Source organism: Triticum aestivum, chromosome 5D (assembly GCF_018294505.1).
Source record: "Triticum aestivum cultivar Chinese Spring chromosome 5D, IWGSC CS RefSeq v2.1, whole genome shotgun sequence".
Lineage (NCBI taxonomy): Eukaryota > Viridiplantae > Streptophyta > Magnoliopsida > Poales > Poaceae > Triticum > Triticum aestivum.
Window position 1 is genome coordinate 392,492,364 of NC_057808.1, and position 15,627 is coordinate 392,507,990.

The window sequence follows — 15,627 nt, forward strand, 5'->3', positions numbered from 1 at the left end:
TAGTAAGTGCTTAGTAGTTGAACTAGTTGATTTAATAAAACTACTTTATTTTACTATAGAAGTAGTTTATTTTAGTAAGTACTACTTTATTTTTTTTATAGTAAGTGCTTAATTAGTAGTTGAACTAGTTGATTTAATAAAACTACTTTATTTTACTATATATAAAAGTAGTTTATTTTTAGTAAGAACTACTTTATTTTATTTATTTATAGTAAGTGCTTAGTAGTTGAATTACTTTATTTTAGCAAGAAAATTAATAGAACTAGTTTATTTTTTTAGTTCAAGCAATTAATCCCGCATCGACGTCGACGATGCCTATCTCGCATCCTCGTCGTCGACTCGGCGGAGGAGGCTGGCTTGATCAGAGGGGCCATGTCCGGGACTGGGCTCCGCCGGGCTGGTTTTGGGAGGTGCTACCTTCCGGTGGGCGTAGGTTGGTGAGGAGCCAGCCCGTCGTTGACCCGATCCTTGTTTGGTGGCGGTCGCGTGGGCCAGTGATGGTGCCGAGGCTTCCGGACACCGCGGAGGTGGTACGTCACCGTGTCAGCGAGGAGGACCAGCACGTCCGTCGCTACGTGGTTGCCTTGGAGGGCAGGTTCGACAATACCTGGCAAGTTCTTCAGGGATCTCACTGGAGCTATGATCCTGTGATGGTTCCGTCCCTTTGGGTGTCCACCTCCCGCGCCGATACCCGTCGGGCGCTACTGTTCTAGCTGTACTAGCGATGTTATATGTATGATAGTATTCGAGGTGTATTAGTGATAATATTCGACGATGTACAGACGCATGGAGATTATGTAGTTTTGCTTATAATTGAATGCATCCTAATTTGAATACTACTTTATTTTGTGATTTGATTTTGCTTATTGAATGCTCAAAGTGGAAAACTACTCCTACTTTGAATGCTAAAATTGGAGAGCACTATGCAAGGCGTATGCATATGATTAGTTGATAGCTTATAGGGTTTTTGTTTTCGCAGAAATCTAGGAGCCCCCGGCCCCTCCATCATCCCCGCCGTCGTCCCCGTCACCGCCCCCTCCAACATCGAGGTGAGACTAGCCAAATCCTCTTTTAGAAAGATAATTAAACGATATTTTGGGTTGACTGTAAGTCTGTCGAGTCTCCACCATATATGAGAGGACGAAGAATCCCGACTATTGTCGTGGGGGTAGCTTCTCCTTCTTTCCCGTGTGCTAGACAATTTGGTGTAATGCACTCGAGAACGAAAGGAGGAGCTACCATAGCATCACCGACGGTCGCAAATGTCAGAGAGGAATCAATGAGGGAGAGTTCCACCATATATATATGAGAGGACGAAGAATCCCGACTGTTGCCGTGGGGGTCGCTTCTCCTTTGTTCCCGTGTGCTAGACATTTTGGTGTAATGCACTCGGGGACAAATGGAGGAGCGACCATCACCAACGGTCGAATGTATACACCACGTGAGCTGAGAGTTTTCAAGAAAAGACTCGACAAACCGATAGTCAACCCGTGATGAATAATAATGATCTAACTTAGGTTTTTTAGTACATATATTTAATTGTAGACGTTTAATATTTGAATTATGAACATAGGAAATGTCGTACTCGGACAACGAAAGTCTCCCGGAGTGCGACTGGTGCCACGACGACCGAGGTCAGTGCGACAGGCCTCACCTGGACGAAGATCGGCGCTTCAGTATTAAGCTGGAGGAGACCTTCGATGTTGAAACGGTACGCAACGACGACAAGTGTTATTTTTTCGTAATTAAGCACGACTTCAACTATTTCAACGTGTACTTTTCATCTTTTACAATTCGGCTAGCTTATCCCATGTCATGCAAGACGCTATGTCTTGGAGAGGATGGGTTTTGAAGACCATGAAAGTATGGAAACAAAGAAAATTTACCTAAGGACCCATCATGATATAGATTTTGAAGTAAATCTATATAATTCTGAGAGCGTAACCCATTTTGGTTGCAAAAATTGGGAAGCATTTTGCAAGATGTATGGTTTTGATGAGGGTATGCTTGTCACCATGGATCTTGGTGATCCTGACATCGAGCAAGACAATATGGACATTTGGGTCCTTGTTGATACGCCTCCAATTCTACCGCTATATGAGTTTCTCAAACATAGTTATTAGCTAATTTATATTGTTCATTTCAAAATAGTTGACAGCTTATTTTCATTGACAGCTTATTTTGATTGTTCAAACAATGTGCGGAACATGGTAGACAGAACGTACTACACCGATGACTCTGAGTTAACTTATAAGGTGAAAACTCATCTGGTCGGATTTTGTACTGATCTTGAGAATTACAATATTTATTGTAAAACTCCTCCACATTATGGTCAATACGTGCCACTAGTGCACGTGTTGAACTACGGTAACTACTATGGAGATACCCTGGTAAGATTTCTTACTATTACGACATCCGTGCATCTTTTGCATACTTCTAAAACGAGTACATCATTGCTAACTATGAAGTTATTACTATGTTTTTCAACAGATAATCCCAGAGGATTGTGTGCCTCATTTGATGTATCAGAATGGTATGCTTGATGTTTTGAACATACAACCAGGCCATCCTACGAATCTCAACTGTCCATACCGGATTTCTAAAAGAATTGGAGACATGCAAATCAAAGAATGGAAAAAATGTATGGACAGTCGCAAGGAGGTTCTTCGAAGCAAAAGGAAGCGAAGCGCAAGAATTGGAGACAGGATGATCTCCATTCTCCATAATGGAGAGTCAGGGTCTATATTGTTTTATGCTATTTTACCATAAAGAGGGTATTTTGGTCCTACCTAATACTGATGATCATGTGCTAAGAACAATTAAGTAGGGTTGGTTCGATGACTATGAGGATGATGATCGTATGACTGGTTATTAATAACGAGTAGAAGTTGTATGATGATGATTAGTAGGACTTGTTATTATATATGATGATGCATGATGCGCGCATGAAGAGTTATTATATATCAGCGGGTGAAATGAACATGGATTGGATTAAAGTGAAGGCAACATGCATGTGGTGCATGTCGAAAGTACTACAATCCAAACTTGATCAAGTTAGGATTAGTATTACTTTCGACATGCACCACATGTTGCCTTCACTTCAATCTAAGCCATGTTTAGGCATAGCAGTACGTAGCATTGGTAAACCAAGCACGGAGATATAAGACAGGACACTTCTCTCTAATAGCTACCTAATAACAACCTAAATTAACCCCCAAAACCCCTAAATCAGCCCCTTTCAAAAAACAAAAACCTCAGCTCCAGCCAGATGCTGACGCGTGGATGCCTATTGGTCCCGGTTGGTGTCACCAACCGGGACCAAAGGCCCCCCGGCCTGGGCTGGCCGCAGCGGCCACGTGGAGGCCCATCTGTCCCGGTTCGTGTAAGAACCGGGAGTAAAGGGTTAGGGTGTTGGAAATATGCCCTAGAGGCAATAATAAATTGGTTATTATTATATTTCCTTGTTCATGATAATCGTTTATTATCCATGCTAGAATTGTATTGATAGGAAACTCAGATACATGTGTGGATACATAGACAACACCATGTCCCTAGTAAGCCTCTAGTTGACTAGCTCGTTGATCAATAGATGGTTACGGTTTCCTGACCATGGACATTGGATGTCGTTGATAACGGGATCACATCATTAGGAGAATGATGTGATGGACAAGACCCAATCCTAAGCCTAGCACAAGATCGTGTAGTTCGTTTGCTCAGAGCTTTTCTAATGTCAAGTATCAGTTCCTTAGACCATGAGATTGTGCAACTCCCGGATACCGTAGGAATGCTTTGGGTGTACCAAACGTCACAACGTAACTGGGTGGCTATAAAGGTGCACTACAGGTATCTCCGAAAGTGTCTGTTGGGTTGGCACGAATCGAGACTGGGATTTGTCACTCCGTGTAAACGGAGAGGTATCTCTAGGCCCACTCGGTAGGACATCATCATAATGTGCACAATGTGACCAAGGAGTTGATGACGGGATGATGTGAGTTACGGAACGAGTAAAGAGACTTGCCGGTAACGAGATTGAACAAGGTATCGGGATACCGACGATCGAATCTCGGGCAAGTACTATGCCGCTAGACAAAGGGAATTGTATACGGGATTGATTGAATCCTCGACATCGTGGTTCATCCGATGAGATCATCGAGGAGCATGTGGGAGCCAACATGCGTATCCAGATCCCGCTGTTGGTTATTGACCGGAGAACGTCTCGGTCATGTCTGCATGGTTCCCGAACCCGTAGGGTCTACACACTTAAGGTTCGATGACGCTAGGGTTATAGGGAAAGTATGTACGTGGTTACCGAATGTTGTTCGGAGTTCCGGATGAGATCCCGGACATCACGAGGAGTTCCGGAATGGTCCGGAGGTAAAGATTTATATATGGGAAGTCCTGTTTTGGTCAGCGGAAAAGTTTCGGGTGATATCGGTTATGTACCGGGACCACCGGGAGGGTCCCGGGGGTCCACCAAGTGGAGCCACCAGCCCCAGAAGGCTGCGTGGGCCAAGTTTGGGAGGGGACCAGCCCCAGGTGGGCTGGTGCGCCCCCCCCCACCAAGGCCCAAGGCGCATGGGAGAGTGGGAGGGGGCAAACCCTAGGTCCAGATGGGCCTCAAGGCCCACCCTAGTGGCGCCCCCCTCTCTTCCCCCCTTAGCCGCCCCCTAGATGGGATCTAGGGCTGGCCGCCACCCCTTGGGGTGGGAACCCTAGAGGGGGCGCAGCCCCCTCCCCCCCCCCCTATATATAGTTGAGGTCTAGGGCTGCCCAACACATGAGTTTTCCTGTCTCTCTTGGCGCAGCCCTACCTCTCTCCCTCCTCCTCTCCCGCGGTGCTTGGCGAAGCCCTGCGGGATTGCCACGCTCCTCCATCACCACTATGCCATCGTGCTGCTGCTGGACGGAGTCTTCCCCAACCTCTCCCTCTCTCCTTGCTGGATCAAGGCGTGGGAGACGTCACCGGGCTGCACGTGTGTTGAACGCGGAGGCGCCGTGGTTCGGCGCTTAGATCGGAACCAACCGCGATTTGAATCGCTACGAGTACGACTCCCTCATCCGCGTTCTTGCAACGCTTTCGCATCGTGATCTACAATGGTATGTAGATGCACTCCCCTTTCCCCTCGTTGCTAGAATACTCCATAGATTGATCTTGGTGATGCGTAGAAAATTTTGAATTTCTGCTACGTTCCCCAACAGTGGCATCATGAGCTAGGTCTATGCGTAGTTTCTATGCACGAGTAGAACACAAAGTTGTTGTGGGCGTCGATTTTGCCAATTTACTTGCCGTTACTAGTCTTATCTTGATTCGGCGGCATCGTGGGATGAAGCGGCCCGGACCGACCTTACACGTACACTTACGTGAGACAGGTTCCACCGACTGACATGCACTAGTTGCATAAGGTGGCTAGCGAGTGTCTGTCTCTCCCACTTTAGTCGGATCGGATTCGATGAAAAGGGTCCTTATGAAGGGTAAATAGAAATTGGCATATCACGTTGTGGCTTTTGCGTAGGTAAGAAACGTTCTTGCTAGAATCCCATAGCAGCCACGTAAAACATGCAACAACAATTAGAGGACGTCTAGCTTGTTTTTGCAGGGTATGCTATGTGATGTGATATGGCCAAAAGGATGTGATGAATGATATATGTGATGTATGAGATTGATCATGTTCTTGTAATAGGAATCACGACTTGCATGTCGATGAGTATGACAACCGGCAGGAGCCATAGGAGTTGTCTTAATTTATTATATGACCTGCGTGTCAAAGAAAACACCATGTAATTACTTTACTTTATTGCTAACCGTTAGCCATAGCAGTAGAAGTAATAGTTGGCGAGACAACTTCATGAAGACACGATGATGGATATCATGATGATGGAGATCATGGTGTCATGCCGGTGACGAAGGTGATCATGCCGCGCCTCGAAGATGGAGATCAGAGGCGCAAGATGATATTGGCCATATCACGTCACTTTATGATTTGCATGTGATGTTTATCATGTTTACATCTTATTTGCTTAGAACGACGGTAGCATAAATAAGATGATCCCTCACTAAAATTTCAAGAGACGTGTTCCCCCTAACTGTGCACCGTTGCGAAGGTTCGTTGTTTCGAAGCACCACGTAATGATCGGGTGTGATAGATTCTAACGTTCGAATACAACAGGTGTTGACGAGCCTAGCATGTACAGACATGGCCTCGGAACACATGCGAAACACTTAGGTTGACTTGACGAGCCTAGCATGTACAGACATGGCCTCGGAACACAAGAGATCGAAAGGTCGAACATGAGTCGTATAGTAGATACGATCAACATGGAGATGTTCACCGATGATGACTAGTCCGTCTCACGTGATGATCGGACACGTCCTAGTTTGACTCGGATCATGTATCACTTAGATGACTAGAGGGATGTCTATCTGAGTGGGAGTTCATTAATCAGATGAACTTCATTATCATGAACATAGTCAAAAGGTCTTTGCATATTATGTCATAGCTTACGCTTTAGTTCTACTGTTTAAGATATGTTCCTAGAGAAAATTTAGTTGAAAGTTTGTAGTAGCAATTATGCGGACTGGGTCCGTAAACAATTGTCCTCATTGCTGCACACAAGGCTTATGTCCTTAATGCACCGCTCGGTGTGCTGAACCTCAGCGTCGTCTGTAGATGTTGCGAAACATCTGACATACACGTTTTGATGACTACGTGATAGTTCAGTGCGTAATGCTAACGGTTTAGAATTGTGGCACCAAAGACGTTTTGAAACGTCACAGAACATATGAGATGTTCCGAAGACTGAAATTGGGATTTCAGACTAGTGCCCACGTCAAGAGGTATGAGACCCCTGACAAGTTTCTTAAGCCTGCAAACTAAGGGAGAAAAGCTCAATCGTTGAGCATGTGCTCAGATTGTCTGAGTGCCACAATCGCTTGAATCGAGTGGGAGTTAATCTTCCAGATGAGATAGCGGTGGTTCTCCATAGTCACTGCCACCAAGCTATTAGAGCTTCGTGATGAACTATAACATATCAGGGATAGATATGATGATCCTTGAGCAACTCGCCATGTTTGACACCGCGAAAGTAGAAATCAAGAAGGAGCATCAATTGTTGATGGTTAGTAAAACCACTAGTTTCTAGAAGGGCAAGGGCAAAAGGGATACTTCATGAAACAGCAAATCATTTGTTGCTCTAGTGAAGAATCCCAAGGTTGAACCCAAACCCGAGACTAAGTGCTTCTGTAATGAGGGGAACGGTCACTGAAGCAGAACTACCCTAGATACTTGGTAGATGAGAAGGCAGGCAAGGTCGACAGAAGTATATTGGATATACATTATATGAATGTGTACTTTACTAGTACTCCTAGTAGCACCAGGGTATTAGATACCGGTTCAGTTGCTAAGTGTTAGTAACTCGAAATAAAAGCTGCGGAATAAACGGATACTAGCTAAAGGTGAGATGACGATATGTGTTGGAAATGTTTCCAAGGTTGATGTGATCAAGCATCGCATGCTCCCTCTACCATCGAGATTGGTGTTAAACCTAAATAACTGTTATTTGGTTGAGCATAAACATGATTGGATTATGTTTATCGCAATACGGTTATTCATTTAAGGAGAATAATGGTTACTCTGTTTATTTGAATAATACCTTCAATGGTCTTGCACCTAAAATGAATCTCGATCGCAGTGATACACATGTTCGTGCCAAAAGATACAAAATAGTAATGATAGTACCACATACTTGTGGCACTGCTATTTGAGTCATATTGGTATAGAACGCATGAAGAAGCTCCATGTAGATGGATCTTTGGACTCGCTCGCTTTTGAAAAGATTGAGACATGCGAACCATGTCTATTGGCATATATGCATGAAGAAACTCCATGCAGATGGATCGTTTGGACTCACTTGATTTTGAATCACTTGAGACATGCAAATCATGCCACATGGGCAAGATGACTGAAAGGCCTCGTTTTCAGTAAGATGGAACAAGAGAGCAACTTGTTGGAAGTAATACATTTTGATGTATGCAGTCCAATGAGTGCTGAGGCATGCAGTGGATATCTTTATGTTCTTACTTCACAGATGATTTGAGTAGATGCTGAGTGTATTTACTTGATGAAACACAAGTCTGAATTATTGAAAGGTTCAAGTAATTTCAGAGTGAAGTTGAAGATCGTCGTGACAAGAGGATAAAATGTCTATGATATGATCATAGAGATATCTGAGTTACAAGTTTGGCACACAATTAAGACATTGTGGAAAGTGTTTCACAATTAATACCGCCTGGAACACCACAGTGTGATGGTGTGTCCGAACATCATAACTGCACCCTATTGGATATGGTGCATACCATGATGTCTCTTATCGAATTACCACTATCGTTTATGGGTTAGGCATTAGAGACAACCGCATTCACTTTAAATAGGGCACCACGCAATTCCGTTGAGACGACACCGTTTAGAGAAACCTAAGTTGTCGTTTCTTAAAAAATTTGGGGCTCGATGCTTATGTGAAAAAGTTTCAGGCTGATAAGCTCGAACCCAAAGCGGATAAATGCATCTTCATAAGAATACCCAAAACAGTTGGGTATACCTCCTATTTCAGATCTGGAAGCAAAAGTAATTGCTTCTAGAAACGAGTCCTTTCTCGAGGAAAAGTTTCTCTCGAAAGAATTGAGTGGGAGGATGGTGGAGACTTGATAAGGTTATTGAACCGTCACCTCAACTAGTGTGTAGCAGGGCACAGGAAGTTGTTCCTGTGGCACCTACACCAATTGAAGTGGAAGCTTATGATAGTGATCATGAAACTTCGGATCAATTCACTACCAAACCTCGTAGGACGACGAGGATGCGTGCTACTTCAGAGTGGTACGTGATCCTGTCTGAGATATCATGTTGTTAGACAATACTGAACCTACGAGCTATGGAGAAGCGATGGTGGGCCCATATTCCGACAAATGGTTAGAAGCCATGAAATCCGAGATAGGATCCATGTATCAAAACAAAGCATGGACTTTGGTAAACTTGCCCGATGATTGGCAAGCCATTGAGATAAATGGATCTTTAAGAAGAAGACGGACGTGGACGGTAATGTTACCGTCTATGAAGCTCGACTTGTGGCAAAGAGTTTTTTCACAAGTTCAAGGAGTTGACTACGATGAGATTTTCCCATCCGTAGCGATGCTTAAGTCCGTCGGAATCATGTTAGCATTAGCTGCATTTATGAAATCTGGCAGATGGATGTCAAAACAAGTTTCCTTACCAGTTTTCGTAAGGAAAGGTTGTATGTGATACAATCAGAAAGGTTTTGCCGATCCTAAGGATGCTAAAAGGTATGCTAGCTCCAGCGATCCTTCCATGGACTAGAGCAAGCATCTCGGAGTCAGAATATACGCTTTGATGGAGTGATCAAAGTTTTTGGGTTTATACAAAGTTTGTTAGAAACTTATATTTACAATAAAGTGAGTGGGAGCGCTACAACATTTCTGATAAGTATATGTGAATGACATATTGTTGATCCGAAATGATGTAAAATTTCTGGAAAGCATAAAGGGTTGTTTGAAAGGAGTTTTTCAAAGGAAGACCTGGATAAAGCTGCTTACATATTGGGCATCAAGATCTATATAGATCAAGACGCCTGATGATACTTTCAAAGAACGCACACCTTGACATGATTTTGAAAGAGTTCAAAATAGATCAGCAAAGAAGGAGTTCTTGGCTGTGTTACAAGGTGTGAGTATTGAGTAAGACTCAAGACCTGACCACAGCAGAAGAGAGAGAAAGGACGAAGGTCGTCCCCTATGCTTTAGACGTAGGCTCTATAGTATGCTATGCTGTGTACCGCACATGTAGTGTGCCTTGCCATGAGTTGGTCAAGGGGTACAATAGTGATCCGGGATTGGATCACATGACAGCGGTCGAACTTATCCTTAGTATCTAGTGGACTAAGGATTTTCTCGATTATGGAGGTGAAAAGGAGTTCGTCGTAAAGGGTTACGTCGATGCGAACTTTGACACTAATCCGGATGACTCTGAGTAGTAAACCGGATTCGTATAGTAGAGCAGTTATTTGAAATGGGTCCAAATAGCGCGTGGTAGCATCCACAAGATGACATAGATATTCGTAAAGCACACACGGATCTGAAAGGTTCAGACCCGTTGACTAATAACCTCTCTCACAAGCATAACATGATCAAACCAGAACTCATTGAGTGTTAATCACATAGTGATGTGAACTAGATTGTTGACTCTAGTAAACTCTTTGGATGTTGGTCACATGGTGATGTGACCTGTGAGTGTTAATCACATGGTGATGTGAACTAGATTATTGACTCTAGTGCAAGTGGGAGACTGTTGGAAATATGCCCTAGAGGCTATAATAAGTTGGTTATTATTATATTTCCTTGTTCATGATAATCGTTTATTATCCATGCTAGAATTGTATTGATAGGAAACTCAGATACATGTGTGGATACATAGACAACACCATGTCCCTAGTAAGCCTCTAGTTGACTAGCTCGTTGATCAATAGATGGTTACGGTTTCCTGACCATGGACATTGGATGTCGTTGATAACGGGATCACATCATTAGGAGAATGATGTGATGGACAAGACCCAATCCTAAGCCTAGCACAAGATCGTGTAGTTTGTTTGCTCAGAGCTTTTCTAATGTCAAGTATCAGTTCCTTAGACCATGAGATTGTGCAACTCCCGGATACCGTAGGAATGCTTTGGGTGTACCAAACGTCACAACATAACTGGGTGGCTATAAAGGTACACTACAGGTATCTCCGAAAGTGTCTGTTGGGTTGGCACGAATCGAGACTGGGATTTGTCACTCCGTGTAAACGGAGAGGTATCTCTGGGCCCACTCGGTAGGACATCATCATAATGTGCACAATGTGACCAAGGAGTTGATCACGGGATGATGTGAGTTACGGAACGAGTAAAGAGACTTGCCGGTAACGAGATTGAACAAGGTATCGGGATACCGACGATCGAATCTCGGGCAAGTACTATGCCGCTAGACAAAGGGAATTGTATACGGGATTGATTGAATCCTCGACATCGTGGTTCATCCGATGAGATCATCGAGGAGCATGTGGGAGCCAACATGGGTATCCAGATCCTGCTGTTGGTTATTGACCGGAGAACGTCTCGGTCATGTCTGCATGGTTCCCGAACCCGTAGGGTCTACACACTTAAGGTTCGATGACGCTAGGGTTATAGGGAAAGTATGTACGTGGTTACCGAATGTTGTTCGGAGTCCCGGATGAGATCCCGGACGTCACGAGGAGTTCCGGAATGGTCCGGAGGTAAAGATTTATATATGGGAAGTCTTGTTTTGGTCACCGGAAAAGTTTCGGGTGATATCGGTAATGTACCGGGACCACCGGGAGGGTCCCGGGGGTCCACCAAGTCTCCCTCCTCCTCTATATATAGTTGAGGTCTAGGGCTGCCCAACACATGAGTTTTCCTGTCTCTCTTGGCGTAGCCCTACCTCTCTCCCTCCTCCTCTCCCGCGGTGCTTGGCGAAGCCCTGCGGGATTGCCACGCTCCTCCATCACCACCACGCCGTCGTGCTGCTGCTGGACGGAGTCTTCCCCGACCTCTCCCTCTCTCCTTGCTGGATCAAGGCGTGGGAGACGTCACCGGGCTGCACGTGTGTTGAACGCGGAGGCGCCGTGGTTCGGCACTTAGATCGGAACCAACCGCGATCTGAATCGCTACGAGTACGACTCCCTCATCCGCGTTCTTGCAACGCTTCCGCATCGCGATCTACAATGGTATGTAGATGCACTCCCCTTTCCCCTTGTTGCTAGAATACTCCATAGATTGATCTTGGTGATGCGTAGAAAATTTTAAATTTCTGCTACGTTCCCCAACATAGGGCATTAGTAACGACCCTTTAGTCCCGGTTCAAAAACCGGGACAAAAAACCCTTACCAACCGGGACAATAGGCCCTTTTTCTAGTAGTGACGAGGCCCTCTTCCATCTCATCCTGGTGAGTACGTACATACATACTTTCCTAAAAGATGGAATGATATATATTATATCTAAGAAAAACTATACCTCAATCAATTGATAGAACCGGCTTGGGTATAATTTGTCTAAATCAAATCCATGGTTTAATAAGAACTGTGTTGTTTAACCATAATAACAAATCAATTCCTATCAAATTTCCTGTAGCGGAATTCCTATAGGATAGAACATACATACACAGAGTGTACACATTATATATGAAACAAACAAATTCATTAACTTAGGTATGCCTCAATTTTCTATTATTAGTTGATATTATATCAACTGAATATCTTTTTTGTTTTACAAGATTTTTGCTAAAGTTGGACTTACACCTAATTCACATTGAGCTTATTTGTGAGAACTAAACTTTTAATTCGAGAATAGTAGAGAGGAACTTATGTCACCACAAATAAAAACTAAAAGTGTTGGATTTCAGTCTGGTGTTAAAGATTATAAATCGATTTGCTACACCCTCCCCGGTACGAAACCAAGGATATGTAAGATTTTGGTCCAAGGCATTTGTCGGTTCCTGGCTCCGTCACTCTTGTTATCTATGATAGGAGTCACGCCCATATAGCAACAAATGGTTTTGCTCATTCAAATGAGAATTATCTTAGAGGTCAATCAGCTCCTTAGGGAAAAAAACGCCATATCTCTTTCATTTCTTTTAAGCTTTGCATTACTACTTGCAGGCTTCGGAATATCTTCAAATAAGAGGACTGATTGACCTAGCCTGCCAGACTATTGCTAGTAAGATAAAGGGGAAATCTCCGCGTGAAATTTGTGATATCTTCAACATCAAGAGTGTCTTTCCTCCAGAATTAGATGGAGAAACGATAGCAAAGCGATTGCAAGATTCCACAACATGTTCGAGCGACAAGGTATGTTCCTTGATCGATGCACTCTTTTGACGCGATGCAAGTTTACCACTATAGTTATTTATCTTACGACTTGTTTCATTGTGACATCAGTAACAAAATCCTATGGTCATCTTCTACACTTATTCCATTGTTGCTTTGGCGGATTAACAACAAAATCTTACCCTCTGTTGTGGACAAGCAGGAGTTGCCATGCAGTGAGACCCCTTGTTTAATTCAAGAGCTCGAATTTGAGGAAAAGGCTTTGCAGGCTCTTGACATAGTTCGCTGTCAAGAGTTTACGGGATACGACCCTAAGGTGAACGCTTACACCAATACCCGATTCGACATATTCAACCTAGCCTTCTTTGACCTTGACAAAGAGTGTGAGTATTTTCATTATTGTTTCATTCATTTATCTTCTTTAGGTACCCATTTGATGTGCGTACATGTTGGTTTTGATTTGTGATTGTGGCCTCAATTCACAGCTGATTTTTGTCGTCCGCGGCTTAACATGATACCTTCACCAATACGTGACTCGATCGTAGGATCATGTGTAAATGTCATTACCTTGAAGGTAAAGGAATCAGAAGTTGGCTTCCCCATAAACGTTTTTGGTACCGTTGTAGCAAGAGACCAGGTCGACTATAAATGTGTTTATCTCTTTAGGCGTGAAAGGGATGATCCCCAACTCATCACCTCGGCGGTATGTATTTGTTTGTGCCTCCAATCTTTTCCTATGCTTATGTATAGCTGGATCCAAAACACATGGAAAGATTATTTTGGTTGAATTTTCTTTTTGCAGGATGGCAAGTTAACTTTGATGGATCCATGTCGAGGGCTTGTTCCGGCGGACAGAATATATTTTGAGATGAATTTAAAGATACTCCGTGATGGAGGTGAGGTTGAAGATTTCAGCAAAGGTGTGATCGTTTTCAACCGGGCCCGCCTCCCTAATGATAAGCAGACCATGGGTGTGAGTCTAAATAGCTATCTGAGTAGGATGGAAGTGAGATGTGCGTATGTTGTATATCCCATTGAAGCTACCATTGAAGTCAATATTTTGAAGGGACCGTGTAGTGTCTCAAGAGTTGCCGCCTGGACTACCAAGAATTATGAGTATAGTATGGATCTTTACAACGGTGGTGAAGCAGCAGCAGAGATTGAGGCAGGAGGGACCGTTCCCTTGAGTCGTCGCGTTGTAGCTGTCCCACTTGGTAGAAAGTTGGTGCTCCTTGTCACCGGTCGTAGCGTTGGTGATGTTTTTGATCAAAACATCATCGCACCTTTAGGACGATCAACTGAGTTGATGCATTATAAATTAGGATCCGCACTTGTGGAGGTGAAACTTGTCTGGACAGCTGTTCCCAGACGCGAGAGACAAGATATGATCAAGGATGTGGGAGACGAGAGCCTTTTGATGTGATGCGGCAGAGCGTCTGTTCGATGGATGGAAGACACCTGGAAAATTACGAGTCGTAGTGTATACAGGCAAAATGCACAGGATGGAAACCAAGCTGAAAAGTTGTATCCAAAACAATTGCATAGGATGTATGCAGGCAAAATGTACAACTGCCAAAGATGGTAGCGCAAAGGGGATACATGATTAGCTGAGTAGGCGACAGTATCTAGCCGAGCTGAACCAAAATATTTAAGCTGGAACTCTGTATCCAAATTGTATCCTGCTTATAGATGTCAGCGTAAATCACTAGTACAAACAGAGCGTTTTGGAGCCAGCCATTCTACATCATTATGTATTCGTAGAATAAACAGTAAAGTTGTTCCGGCTTTTATAAAATGCACCATGGAAGGATGAACAAAAACAAAGCGTGCATCTGCTTTTATGGAACATATTCTAAAAATCAAAAAATGGAAACCAACATTAGCAAGTACAGATAGATCAGAAATTTGAGAGCATAGATAACTATATATTTGAAAACATACATGAGAATCAAGTATTTCAGACCTACTGCCTCCTTCATCAACAGGAAGTACTGAAAATTACATGAGAATATAGACGGGCAGACGACGATTTGTGTGGTTGTGGCTAACATGGAACCCAATGCCAAGCAGTGGCTCTTTTCACTCCGGGACTCGTTATTGCATGATAAATTTGTTGGTTTCTCGGTCACTCCGTGGGCGATTTGGACCTCACGGCGTAAGGTGATTCATGAAGGCATCTTTCAAACCCCTCAAGTGATCAACTCTTTTGTCAACAGGTTTATTGATGCACTGGAACTAGTAAAGGTGGAGAAGCCCAGTACACGGCCGGGAGCACCGTGGGCTGCACCTGGTCGCTCCAAGGCTCCACCAACGGGCTACGCTAAAATCCACGTTGACGCTGGTGTACTGAAAGTCAGGGGAGGTTCGGCTGCGGCAGTCTGCCAAGACAGAGAAGGCCATTACTTGGGTAATTCTGTGTTGGTTATTCGTGGAGTTGACGATCCCGTGACTTTGGAGGCCATTGCATGTCGTGAGGCATGCTCTGGCTGAAGATTTAAATTTTCAGCGTTTTATCATTGCTTCTTGAACCAAGCAGTTCATGATATTATCAGTAGTAGTCGGGGTAGCTATGGGGCTATAGTTAGTGAGATCAATCTCAATGCAACTCAATTTTTTGTGAAGTTATTTTCGAAGGTCATGCTGTCAACACCGAAGCACATAGTCTAGCCAACTTTTCTTTGTCTCTAGGTCTGGTGGTATGGTCAACCCCATGGCAAACTGTATCCCACCTGTTGTGCC

The 15,627-nt window shown here is 43.8% G+C and overlaps 1 pseudogene; it reads left to right on the top strand.

The window, feature by feature from the left end:
- LOC123120714 (uncharacterized) overlaps positions 1–14,311 on the top strand; it is an 18,890-nt pseudogene extending 4,579 nt beyond the window's left edge.
- Positions 14,312–15,627: the final 1,316 nt, after the last annotated feature.